The following is a 14,285-nucleotide window of genomic DNA, read 5'->3' on the forward strand; positions in this document are numbered from 1 at the left end:
CCCGACAGTTTGATATTGAGTGAAGATGTGGGCTGTTTCTTTAAACCTGCCTTCAATGTTTTGACTGTTCTTTCTGCCAGACCACTGGACAATGGATGATACGGAGCTGTCTGAACATGCTGAATGCCATTCAACTTTAGGAAATACTTGAAATCCCTGCTGGTAAATGATGTCCTATTGCCTGTGACCGATACTTCCAGGAGTCCGTGTATTGCAAGTGATGCTCACAGCTTTTCAATTGTCATCCCTGAGTTTGATGAATGAACTCTATGCATGTCCAAATGCTTTGAATAGGCATCCACGATGACCAAGAGCACTGAGCCCACGAAAGGACTGGCATAGTTGACGTGTAACTGAGTCAAGGATTAACTTGGCCATTCCCACGAATGTGAGAGAGGTGCTTCTGGCAATATATTTCCTTGTTGGCATTCTGGTCACTGCCCCACCAATGTGGCTACGTCTGCATCCAATCCTGGATATAACTTCTAGCCAACATCTTCATTTTGGAAAGCCCTGGATGACCCTAGTGGAGTTCAGTCAGAATGTGGTGGTGACCTTTACTTGGGACAATCACCCTTGCTCCCCATAATAATATGCCATTCTCTATGGTGATTTGGTCTCACTGGGTCCAGAATGGTTTCAATCCTGGTTGTGATGGCCCTTTTGTTTCCCCCATCACCACCAGCTGTTTTAGCTTTGCCAGGATAGGATCTTTTTGTGTCTCAGTTGGATATTGTCAACAGTAACTGGACGGGTGTCCAGAAAGTTTAAAACTAGAATGGACTCTTCCAGGGGAGGCACAGATAAGGTATCCGCCAGTGGGAACCAGCTCAACATGTCTGCATTTATCACTTAGCCTCCTAGACGGTGTTCCAACTTGTAATTGTACCCACTGAGAATAACGGCTCACCGCTGAATTCATTGACAAACTATGGGTGGTATGGCCTTGTCTTCTTTGAGTGGCCCGAGCAGGGGTTTGTGGTCTGTTACTATTAGAAATTTACATGTGTAAAGGTATTGGTGGAACCTTCTCTCACCAAAGATGACCAACAAATCTTCCTTCTCTATCTGGTGTATTTGTGTTTGGTGTCAGCCAAAGTCTGGGACATGTACACTATCGGGGTGATCCTATCCATTGAGCCGCTGGTGAGCCAACACTACCCTGATACTGTATGGGGAGGTAGCGCATTTCAGCACCATCTCTCCCTTGGGATCATAGTGGGTCAATGCCTTAGATGATGATAGCTGCTTTTTCTCTTCCCTAAAGCCTACCTTTTGGCTTTGTGACAATTTCCAAGGCTGACAATTTTTCAATAGAAGTTATAAGTGTGCCAAGATGGAGGCCAGGTTATGTACGAATTTTCAGTAATAATTCACCTAAACTCCAGTATAGATGTGAGAGTTGGGGCACCTTTGATCACCCTCACTATCTTCCAACAGGTGTAACCATGGAACACACACCTGTCTGAGAGAAACATTTAAGTACTACATCCAAGTTCTCCAAGTGCTCTTTATTGGACTACCTAGTTATTAGCACATCATTCAGATAAGTGACAACCTGGGGTAGACCTTGTAAAATGTTCTCGATTGTCTGCTGGAAAGGCCGCAGGCTGATGATACCCCAAATAGCAGTCTTGTATTTTGGAACAAACCCTGATGGGTATTAATTAATTGTAGCATATTTCTGGGAATCCTCATCCAGTTGCAATTGCAAGTACACATGGCTCATGTCCAGCTTCAGGAAGGACAGACCCCCTACCCCCGCCAGTTTTGCGTGAAGTCCTTAATGCAATGGACTGGATATTTATTCAGCTGCAAGAAACGGTTTACCATCTGCTTAAAATCCCCACAAAGGCGAACCGACCAGTCAGGCTTCAAAATCAGAGTGACCAGTGCTGCCCATTCTGCAAACATTTGTACTGTTTTGATGATGCCTTCACTTTCAAGCTCCACGATTTCTGCCTCTACTTTTGCACGCAATGCAAATGCACTGGGCAGGTTTTGCAGAATTGTGGAATTGCTTCCAGGTTAACATGCAAGGTGGCCTTGGCTCCTTTGATAGCCCCTAAACCTTCCTGAAAAACGTCTGGGTGTTTAATTAGGATTTTATTCAGGCAGCCATTTTCTAATCGAAAAATGTTGAAAGGTGAATCTTTCTCAACCAATCCTGCCCCATCAAACTTGGGCCTGAGCCTTTTGTTACAATCAGTGCTAACTGCACCAACTGTTTCTCATAGGAGACTGAACCAAAGTCATACCCTTAATCTGTAACGGTTCCCAGTATATGTTCTCAGTCTAGCTGAGGTTTTGCACAAATCACAAGGGTTGGAGTGCACAGTGAATCTTGTTGAAGAGTGGTTCTGCAATCAATGATATAGCTGCACCAGTATCGAACTCCATTAGAACTGGGTGACCATTTAACCAGACATTCATTTTGGCTGGTTCTGATTTGGATGTTGCTAAACAATTTAACTGTTCCAAACCACATGTAGGTGTACTGTCTGAGGTGTGCAGTCTTGTGGACACCAGCCTATGAGCTCCCTTACTAAGTCAGGCCTCATAGGACTTCTTTGCTGTCTCAAGTCCACATACCAGCAGCAATGACAATGGCCTGCCAGCAGGATCTGAAGAGAATTTCGCCCGAAGCTTGGCTTTGCTTTTGGGTTTTGCTTTAGGCTGACTTAGAGTCCCTCTCTTCATGAAATGTCCTGCGTGAGGCTATGCGATTGCCCATGCTCAAGTGGTGTTCTGCAAGCTCAAGTCAGACTGGTGAGGGTGTCCACTTCAATTGGGATGCCCTGTAACTGACATGCTCCATTTGCCGCATTTTCTAGTGACAAAGTCACTTGTTGTGCCTGTTTGAAGTCCAGTTGTGCTTCAGCTAGTAGGCACTTTTGCATGGTTATGTCATTAATCTCACTTGCAAAATTGTCTCTCAGCATCTCATTCAGCTTTAATCCTATTCACATGCCTCTGCCAGTCATCTCAAACTCGTCAAAAATCCCAATACAAATTCCCCTGGTTCTCGAACTGCTGAATAAAACTGATAGCATATCAGAATTAGAGGAGGCTTGGTGTCATAATATTCATTAACTAAATCTGTCAACTCTTGAATGGTTTTAGTATCTGGTGCCACAGGGAAGTTAGGCTCCTAATAATTGAAAATGCTGTGGGTCTGCAAGCAGAGAGAAGAATTAATAGTTGCTTTTCCTCTGCCCAATATCACTTGCCCAGAGAAAATAATGCATTCTTTCCACATATTGGGCACAGACATACTGGATCTTCAACAGCAGGATCGAGCAAGTCAAGTTTCCCAAATAATGGCATGATGTTACAACTGCTTACTTCATCCATAAGTTGTGGGTGAAGTTTCACCAGGACCATACTGTTTTCTCTCGTCACCATCGAAATAACTGCACAGAGGCAAGTATCCCATCTCCGAGTCACCCTTTATTTGCATGAGCACAGTACATGGACTCTGACCAGCTAGCTCAGTGCCAGTCCCTATGTTGACAAAACTCTCTGATACTCCTGTTTATATCTCTTGGCCAGAGCTCCCTGATTTGTCCGGGTTAACAGTCCCAATCAGAGATCTCATACTAAATGCGATACACTGGGCCAACCTCATTCCAATCACTACAAGAACCAACCAAAATAAATGTCTAGTTAAATGGTCACCAGAAGGTCGATAACAACACAGAGATTGTAGAACCGGGCTTTAACAAAATTTGCTCTGGACTCCAACTCTTAAGTTTTCGGCAGATTTCTGCAAGACTGAGAACCCACACCAGGGAACCTTTACAGAATTTCAGTTCCAGTCTCTTATGAGAAGCAGCTGGTACAGTCACCAGCGATTGTAGTAAAAGGCTCACGCCCAAGCCTGATCGGATGAAATAGCTTGAGAAAGATTCACCTCGATTGGCCCAACATTTTTCAATTAGAAAATTGCTGCCTGATTGAAGTTCTAATTAAATACCTGGACGTTTTTCAGGGAGATCTGGGGACGAACAAAGGGGCCAAGGACACCTTGCACATTGACCAGGAAGCAATTCTGCAAGGCCCACCCAGTTCCAATTTCCTTACGGGCAACAGTAGAGGCAGAAATCAGGAGGCTGGCAAGTGAAGTAATCATCAAACCAGTACAGATTATGGAATAGGTATCAACCGATTGAATAGGTCACACCGATTGCGAAGCCCAAGGGGTTGGTTCACCTTGGTGGGGATTTTAAACAAACGGTAAACCACTTCTTGCAGCTGGATAAATACCCAATCCCTCACATAGCTGGCAGGGGTGCTGTCCTTCACGAAGCTGGACATGAGCCATGCATACCTGCAGTTACAATTAGATGAGGATTCTCAGAAGTGTATGCTACATAAGAATTTGTGCCAATATATGAGACTGTCACTTGGGGTATCATCAGCTTGTGCCACTTTTCAGCGGATGATTGAGAACATTTTATAAGGTCTACCCCAGGTTGCTAATTATCTGGATGACGTGCTAATAACTTGGAAGACCAATAAAGAGTACTTAGAGAACTTGGACATTGTTCTTAGATGTTTCTCCCAGGTGAGTGTACACGTTAGAAGGGAAAGTGTGTGTTCTAGGCATCCCAAGTGACCTACTTGAGCTACAGAGTCTGCAGGACTGTGTTACGCCAGTTGGAAGTTAAAGTGGGGGTGCTCAAACGTGCCTGGCTCCCACATCTGTACCAAAGCTTAGGACTTTCCTTTGATTGGTGAATTATTATAGAAAGTACATACGTAACCTGGCCTCCATCCTGGCACCCTTACATTTCCTGTTGAAAACGAGGCAGCCTTGGAAAGGGACATGGAGCCAACACATAGCCTTTAGGGAAGTGAACAAGCAGCTATCATTGCTTTAGGTGTTGGCACGCTATGATTCCGCTACAAAAAAAAAACACACAGGCCTATGTTCTCAGACTTTGAGGGGAGGAATGTAGTGATTGTAACTGGATTAGCCAGGTGGACCTCATAAAATATGAGCTCCCTGATTGGAGCTGTTAACCTGGTCCATTAGGGAGCTGTGGCTGACAGATATAAACAGGAATGTCAGAAGTTCTGTTCACTGAGAGCTGCCTCTGAGGAAGCCAGACCAGTGTCAAGTACTATGCATGCAAATAAAGGTTGACTTGGTCTCAGGATACTGTCCTCTGTGGAGTTATTTCAATCCCAAATCTCCCTGTTTAGTTGAAAGCCCACTTACATATAACACTGATCTCAAAACAATTATTTATGTAGTTTAGTTTTAACTTATTACTGGTAAAACATCTATGTTAGTAGAGTATAACCATTTGTTGTTTTCAGATTTAGTATTAGTATCAAACTTTGTCTTTGAATCCTAAGAAAATAGTACTTTAGAATAGAGGAACAATAGAAGAACTCTCCACCCCAAGGAATAATTGAGAAAATAGCACAGCTGTATTAGAGGAAAAATACATGGATAAGCACAAGGGAGAAAGGAATTGATGGCTGCATTGATGGGGTTCAAGAGAAAAGGATGGGAGGAGCCTTATGTGGAGCATTAACTCTGGCATGGACCATTGAGCCAAATGCCCATTTTTATGCTATGAATAAAATTACCAACTAAAGCTGAGTAAGACAAATAAGAAAAAGGCAGTGCAATTCAGCTAATTCTCAGTCATGGCTTTATTCTGTAAAATAGTAAATGACAGGGATAATGAAAAATAGAAACGTGAATAATGGAGATGTCATCCCCATTCCCAGGTTATACTGAAGGTATCTAAATTGATCTAAATTGAACAGATCCACAGAGGATGCCATAGCCCTAGCCCTGCACTCATCCCCAGAACATCTGGACAAAAAAGACGCCTATGTCAGACTCCTGCTCGTTGACTACAGTTCCGCCTTCAACACCATTACCCCCTCCAGATTGAGCTGAAAACTGTGTCACCTTGGTCTCGGCTCCACCCTCTGCAACTGAATCCTCAGCTTTCTGACCCATAGGCTGCAATCAGTGAGGCTAGGTAACTGCACATCCTCCACAATAACACTCAACACTGGAGCGCCTCAAGGATGTGTCCTCAGCCCCCTACTGCACTCCTTGTACACCTATGACTGTGTTGCCAAATTCCGAATGAATGCCATCTACAAGTTCGCTAATGACACCACCATACTGGGATGGATATCTAACAACGACAAGTTGAAATACAGAAGGGAGATAGAGGGCTTTGTGACGTGGTGCAATGAAAACAATCTGTCTCTCAACATCAGCAAAATTAAAGAACTGATCGCTAACTTTAGTAAGGCAGGAGGAGAACACGCCTCCATCTACATCAACGGAACTGAGGTTGAGAGACTGAAGAGCATCAAGTTTCGACGACCAGACCTGGACTGCTCATATAAATGCTACAGTCAAGAAGGCACAACAATGCCTCTTCTTCCTCAGGCATCCATAACATCCTTCACCAATTTCTAGAGATGCACCATTGAAAGCAAATTGTCCAGGTGCATAACAGCCTGTTGTGGCAACTGCTCTGCCCAGGATTGTAAGAAACTACAGAAGGTGGTGTGCACAGCCCAGGCCATCACAGAAGCCAACCTTCCATCCATGGACTCTACTTACATGGCTTGCTGCCGCGGAAAGGCGGCCAACATCAAAGACCTATCACACCTTGGTAATGACCTCCTACAACCTCTTCCATCAGGCAGAACATACAAATGCCTGAACGCATACATGAGCAGGTTCAGGAACAGCTTCTTTCCAGCCATTATCAGACTGATGAAAGGACTCTAGCCTCAAATAATGCAACCTGCAATGTAACCTATTTGCCTCTAAGTCTTTTTAATCTGTACATCCTTTGCTTGCTGTGATCTATCTGTACTGCTGCTAAACAAAGCTTTCACTGTATTTTGGTACCCATGAAATCAATCAATCAATTAATCAACCTGATCTCATGTCAATATCTTGTCACTTTCAACACATTTCAAACATGTAACCCTTCAAAATGTTATCTGTTCATCCTCTAGGGTGCAGTTGTCAAAGGCTTCTAAAAGGATCCAATTAGATTTGTATAAAAATATTTTTCTTCCAGATGTTGTTCTGGTATCCATTATCAGTGTGCCTATTTGGAAAATGAGATGAAAACCTTCACTCTACTGGAAAGCTGTGTGCAACACTCTCCACCCCAGATCCCTGATGGGAAAAGGGAGGATCCCTTTGTAGAAGGATTTCCACTACCAGAGGGGCAAAACGTCTAGGTGGCGGGTGAAGGTGTAGCAGTGGAGAGTGTGCAGCATCATCCCATACAGATAATGTCTCCGTGTCATTCGAAAGGACACTGGGAGGATTTCCTTGAGGTGGTTGGTAGCTGAGGTGGTGAACCAGATGCTGACCGACACCCTCTCACCCAACTGTGGTGGCGCTATCCAGCCCACTTCTCTACCGTCCAGCATATCCCCAACTCTGGTCATCCCAGCGTTCCAAGCTCTCTCCTCCCTTAGCCAGCAGAGACCGCGCTGATGGAGGAACCTGTTCCTGAGCAGTGGCTCCCTGCCTAGAAGGGGAGATCTCCAGCAAGAGCTGACTGTGTCCCAGATTGTGATCAGATCCAAGTAAAAGACAGGCAATTCCTGGAAGAAGACCCAAGGGTTGGACAACTCCTTGAACAGGAACTGTGTGTCATATCAGAGACCGTGTATCTGATGGAAGAACTATGTGCCTGCACCTAGGGGTGTTGGTATGAGTTCCTTGAAAGTGGCATTACGGGTAGACAGAGTGATAAAGAAAGTCTTTGGCATGCTTGCCTTCATCGGAAACACCTTCTCTATTTCCACTCTATCCAGGCCTCTCAGTATCCTGTAAATTTGAATAAGACCCCCCTCCACCCATCCTTTTGAACTCCATCAAGTACAGACCCACACTGTCTTTAAGACAGTTAAATAATTTCTTGATAACTAAGCAGGTCAAAGATTATGGAGAGAAGACAGGAGAGTGGGGTTGAGCAACCCAGCAGACATGATTGGGTGGTGGAGCAGTCTCAAGGGGCCAAATGGCCTAATTCTTCACTTATGTCTTACGGCCTTTGGGTATGTGGGAACATTTTCCCCCAGACAACAACACAGGCTAGGTTTGGCAGGTATTCGATTGAATAGACACCCAACTTATAAGTGGGACAGATTTGAGGAGCTGAACGGTTTATGTCTTTACATAATTGTTGTACCCTTGTGTCTCAAAAGAGGAGGTGATTTGGTGTGAGGTCAGCACACTTTAAAAATAAAGTTTGAGATTGAGGTAAGGATGTTCCTGTCTCCTGGAGGATGTGCTAACTGTGGTTCTGACATCTTCCGGGAGCAGCGAACACTGGGTTATTGAAGATATTCAAGGCTGAGCTTGATGGGTCGTTGATGGATAAGGGAGTCAATGTTTATTGGGACCAGACAGGAAAAGGGGAGTTCAACCGCAATCAGATCAACCACGACCTTTCTGGATGGTGCAGCAGACTCGAGGGTCCAAATGGCCAACGGCTGCTTCTAATGCATGTGCTGTTGTCTCACTCAAACCCACAAGACTGTTACATAGCACAGGAAGATCCCATAAGTAGACCAGTCAGCCCTATAAAGAATTACACAGAAATAGGATTAAGTCATTCAGCCGTTAAAGTACATTGTACAGCACAGGACAATGCTCTTCAACACTTTGAAGCTGATACACAGGAACAGGGAGCCCTGATTAGCTAACAGGAAATAAAGAGCAGAGATATGTTAAATTTCAGGTTGGAAAGCTATAACTGGTGGAGTGCCTCAGGGATCAGTGTAGAGTCATCAACTATTCACAATCTACATCAATAATTGGATGAGGGGAATGAAATTCGATTAACTAATGCCCCAAGATAGTCATTCAATAAGTTGTCAACTGCAATAGACAGGGAAGTTAGTGAATAAACATTCAGCAGAAACAGTATAATGTGGGTTATGAGAAGTTTGTATTTCAGCAGCAAAGATAAAACAACAGTAAATTGTTTAAATGGAGTGTGATTGCAGAACTTAGTGGTACACAGGGATTTGTGTGTCCTGGTGTATGAATCACATAAAGTTAATTTTCAGATACAGAAACTGATTAGGAAAGTAAATGGAATGATGCTGTTTCTTGCAAAGGGTATCGGCTATCATCATAGGGATGTTTTACTGCATCTGTACAGGGTTTTGCTGAAACCACATCTGATGCACTGTGTGCAGGTTTGATCTCCTAAACTGAAAAAAAAATGCAATTGCTTTAGAAGCTTTTCAAAGATGTTTCACTTCACTCATTTCTGTGATGAAGGGCTGATATTATGAAGGATTAACGTTTTAGGCCTGCCCCTTCACCTCCTGTCTCGCTCAGCCGTCCAAGGGCTTAAACAGTCTTTCCAGGTGAAGCAGCGTTTCACCTGTACCTCCTCCAATCTTGTGTATTGTATTTGCTGTACCCAATGTGGCCTGCTCTACATTGGAGAAACCAAACTCAGAATGGGTGACCGCTTTGTAGAACACCTGCAATCTGTGTGCAGGCATGACCCTGGCCTTCCTGGAGCCGATTATTTTAACACAATGCCCTGCTCGCATGCCCACTTGTCTGTCCTCAACATGCTGCAGTGCTCCAGTGAATCACAGTGCAAACCGAAGGAACAACATCTCATCTTCAGACTAGGCACTTTATAGCCTTCTGGACTTAACATTGTGTTCAACACCTTCCAATTGTGAACCAACTCCCATTACTCCCTTTACTTTTAGCTTTACTTGCTACATTTTCTGTCACCATGTCGTCTCTCCCCTGTCTGTTCTTTCAGATCTGGCAGTTAGACACACCATTGTTCTGCCATTCTTACATTCCGATCACTTAATCTGAACTATCAACATCCTTTCTCCCCCAGTACTGTACACTCAATCTTCCACTCTCCCAACTATATCATAAAGGCTCCACATTTTACGTCAACTCTGATAAAGTGTAATCTAGATTCAAAATGTCAGCTTGCTCTCTGTCCATGGATGCTGCCTGACCCACTGTGATCTCCAGCATTTGTTGTTTTCAGTACAGATTCCAGCATCTGCAGTAATTTGCTCCTACATTTAAAAGTTGTAACCAGTGGAGGAGTAGGACTAGAAAAGGAAACATTCCAATCCCAGTTGGAACAAGGATGAGAAGTTCTCAAAGGCTCATTCCAGTGAGAATTCTCTTCTGCAGCAATTTGTGGTGCCTGAGTTAGTGAGATAGTTGACAGGCAAGTGAGTCAAGGATAATGGGGTACAGACAGGAAGGTGCGACTGAGACCATGACCAGATCAGTCACAATCTTACTGCCTTAGGGTCAAATTGTCTAATGACCAATTCCTGCTCCTAAGTCCAATATTTGCATGTTCCATTCAGCCCTTCAAATCTGCTACACAGGAGCAGTTGGAGGCTACTTGCTCCTAGTACCTGGTGCAGAGCAACACCCGGTTTGGTGTGGTTTGGAAAATGGTCTTGGAAAACCCAGGCTGGGAACGAAAGAGGCCCTTCATCTCTCTTCACAGAGCTTCCCCTTTCTGCAACTTGTGCTTTATCTCTTGTTCATGTTGTAGACCCACATTCACAGTTAATATAGCACCTCCCAACTCAGCCAGAGATGGCCCACAAACCCCTCTAGTCTCCCTGACTTCAACATTCCAGAAAGTTCGTCCAGGAAAATAACAACCACTAACATTCCAATAACAGAATATGAGAATATAAGAGACTGGCATAGGTCATGCAGCCCTTCAAGCCTGCTTTGCCAACCAATAAAATTAAAATCATAGAATCCCCACAGTGCAAAAAGGGGCTATTCAGCCCATTGAGTCTGCACTGACCCTCGGAAGAGCATCCCATCCAGACCCAGCCCCTATCCCTGTAACCCCATATTTACCATGGCCAACCCAACGAACCTATACATCTTTGGACTGTGGAAGGAAACCCACGCGGACATGGGGAGAATGTGCAAAATCCACACAGTCACCCAAGGCTGGACTCAAACCCAAGTCCCTGGTGCTTTGAGGCAGCAGTGCTAACCTTAAAAGATCATGGCTGACCGGTCTCTCAACTCCTCTTTCATATCCAATTCTTTATCTCTCTCCACTCTCCGACAGGTCAAAAACCCATCTACCTCCTCTTTAAATACTTCCAGTGATCTAGCTCCTTAAACTATCTGGAATTGAGAATTCCTCACATTTCACTACCGTCTGTGAGAAGAAAGTATTCTCCACACATACAACATAACCTATTCACATGAACAAGAGACGTTAACACGAGGGTCTGGTAAGAGTGACTGATATCAAGGCAGTATTTGACTGAGAGTGGCATCAAGAAGCCCAAATAAAATTGAAACTTAATGGGAATCTGTTGTAAGCTTGCTCCTTGTCAGAACCATTCATAGCATAAAGGAGGATGTTTATGGTTAGTGGACATCAGTCATGTCAGATCCAGGGCATTTCTGCAGGAAATTCTCAGGATAGCATCCTTGACACAACCATCTTCAGCTGTTTCATCAATGTCTTTCCCCTCAGGACAATATTCAGAGCAATTTGTCACCCCTCATGTCCTGAAACAGCCTATGTTACTCACCATCCTGACTTGGAAATATATCGTAGTATCTTCACTGTCACTCGGTTCCAATCCTGGAATTTCCTCCCTCATGGCTTTGTGGGTCAACCTACAGCAGGTGGACTGCGACAGTTTAAGAAGGCAGCTCACCCCCACCTTCTCACGGGCAACTAGGTGCAGGCAATAAATGCTGGCCCAGCCAGCAATGTCAATGAGTAACTAATAAAAAAAACTCACTCTGGTTGCAGAATATTAGAAAGCTGTTCAGCCCATCAATACTATATAACAAGAAGAGGGTTAGACTGTTCAGTCCCTCCTGTCTATTACATAGGAACAGAAGATGTCTAATCAGCATATTGAGCCATTAAACAGGAACAGGGGTAGCCTAATTAAGCACTTGAGCCTGTTCCATGGGACCAGGATGAAGCCATTCAGCCCCTTGATCCACTTACACATGTTCAGAGGAGGCCATTCAGCTCCTTGATCTACTTACAAAGGAGGAGCTCCTTACAGAGGAGCTCACTGATGCTCCAAGATGATAAACAAATGGAACAGAGGCCACACAGATAGTCTGATCCAGCTTGCTTCTCATGGCACCATTGCTCGTGGTACATGCAAGTTACTTTAACATGGTTTTAAAGCAGTGGGGAGGGAAGACCAATGTTTGTGCCAAGTCTCAAGGAAGCATCTTTCATCTCTGAGAAGATGGACTTGTGTTCGCTATGGAAGTCAGAAGCTGATGGGAATGGCTACTTGTTTCAGAATGAAGGCTGCTATCAAGATTGTGAACAAGATGACATTCAGCGTAGGGTCGCTCACCAAATGTACATTAATATGGTGAGACTTCATTGAGACCTTGTGCCTCTCTCAATCAACAATCTGTAGAGGCATGGTAACTATCAGGCATCACATATTCTTGGAAAAACCTGGAATTTATCACCCTATCTGTGTCTTTTACAGACGTAATGAGTGATTGTATTGAAACTTCAGAATTACAAACAATGACTCTTATTCTCTCAGTGCTACAGATCAAACGCTCAGTTTATTCATTCTCTCCTTATGGTGCTGTCATCCCAAGGATTAATCTGGTGAAACTCCTTAGGATTTTCTCTGTGGCGAGGAGGTCATTCCATTAAAACAAGACCAAATCTGTACACAATACCTCAAATACTGCCTCAACAAGACTCAATGCTGATCACAATACTCCTTTCCCCTCACTTTCCTAGTCTCTATTTTTTTGCGGGTTAAAAAGCCATTATGTGGTTGTTGATTTGCTCGCCGAGCTGGTTAATTTGCTTGCAGATGTTTCATCACCATACTAGGTAACATCAGTGCGGAGACACTCTGATGATGTTATCTAGTATGGCAATGAAATGTCTGCAAAAAAGGTTACCAGCTCGGCGAGCAAGTCAACAGCCACATTAACAACTCGAGCTACAAATCTTCTCAAAAACCTTGAGCTATTATGTCTCTGCAAAGCCCAACTGACCTAGAATTTAAATGTTTCCTGCAACATTTTCTGTGTCTCAGCGTCAAAGAAGCCAGCCGATGGTTTTTGTAATGATGAACACCATGCTCAGGGGAGAGACACAGAGGGAAAGAAATTCACCTGAAATAGGGATTTGACACATACCTCTTGGAAATGATTTTAAGGAATGTGGGGAACAGGCAAGAGGAAGGGGACTATTTTCATTTTTGTTATTCTTTCATGTGATGTGGTCATCTCTGTTAAAGCCAGCATTATATGCACATTTGACTTCGTCTTGAACTGAGTGATTTGCTCAGCTGTTCCACACGTCAGTAAAGAGTAAAACACATTTCTATGCATCTGCAATCACACAGAGACCTGACCATGAAAGGATAATAATTTACTTTCACTTAAGGTCATGAATAAAGCAGATTGCTTTTTGTAACAAATGACGATAGTTTCATGGTCTCCATTTTAACTCTACCAATTTCCTTCCTAAAATATGGACTAATGATCCCAGATTCCCACACAGACTTGGCAGACTGAAGGGCCTGTACTTGTCCTGTATTGTTCTATGTTCTATGTAAGATTATCCTGGGCTTCAGTTACTATTCAATGATGTGACCAGCAGACAACAGTCTTCCCATCTAACAGAGTCTATGGAGAGGAGATTGAGCTTCAGTTGTGCCAGAGAAGTGCAGAAACATAGTGATTCTTATGGGCTTTAAGGTGCTTTTAGTAATAGTAAGAGGTACTGCAAAGGCAGAACACAGAGACACACCTCAATACTTTCTGTGATAGTAGGAACTGCAGATGCTGGACAATCTGAGATAACAAGGTGTAGAGCTGGATGAACACAGCAGGCCAAGCAGCATCATAGGAGCAGGAAGGCTGACGTTTCAGGCCTAGACCCTTCATCAGAAATGGAAGAGGGGAAAGGGGGTTTTGAAATAAAGGGTAAGGCCTAAAATGATGGTGCTGAGGATAGGCTTAGAGTGAGGATTAGCGTTAGGGCTGAGGACAAGGTTAGGTTTAAGTTTGGGGCTGATGCTAGGGTTAGGGTTAGGGTTAGGTTTAGGGTTGCGGCTGAGGCAAGCGGGAGGTATGGGGTGGGGCTCAGTCTAGGGCGAGGGTTAGGGTTAAGTTTGGGGCTGAGGCTAGGGATACGGTTAGGCCTAGTGTTGATGCTGAATATCGGTTTAGGGTGAGGCTTAGCGTTGGGGCTGAGGATAAGATTTGGTTTAAG

At 44.0% G+C, this 14,285-nt stretch overlaps 1 long non-coding RNA gene across 1 annotated transcript in view; it reads right to left on the reverse strand.

Annotated features, from left to right (window-relative positions):
• Positions 1-9,139: 9,139 nt before the first annotated feature.
• Positions 9,140-14,285, reverse strand: part of LOC125485087 — a 37,035-nt gene continuing 31,889 nt past the window's right edge. The window contains exon 3 of the long non-coding RNA XR_007263844.1: positions 9,140-9,231. This is a non-coding gene — a long non-coding RNA (uncharacterized LOC125485087). The remainder of the gene's footprint in view (positions 9,232-14,285) is intronic.

Source organism: Rhincodon typus, chromosome 16, assembly GCF_021869965.1.
Source record: "Rhincodon typus isolate 14 chromosome 16, sRhiTyp1.1, whole genome shotgun sequence".
In the NCBI taxonomy this organism is placed as follows: domain Eukaryota; kingdom Metazoa; phylum Chordata; class Chondrichthyes; order Orectolobiformes; family Rhincodontidae; genus Rhincodon; species Rhincodon typus.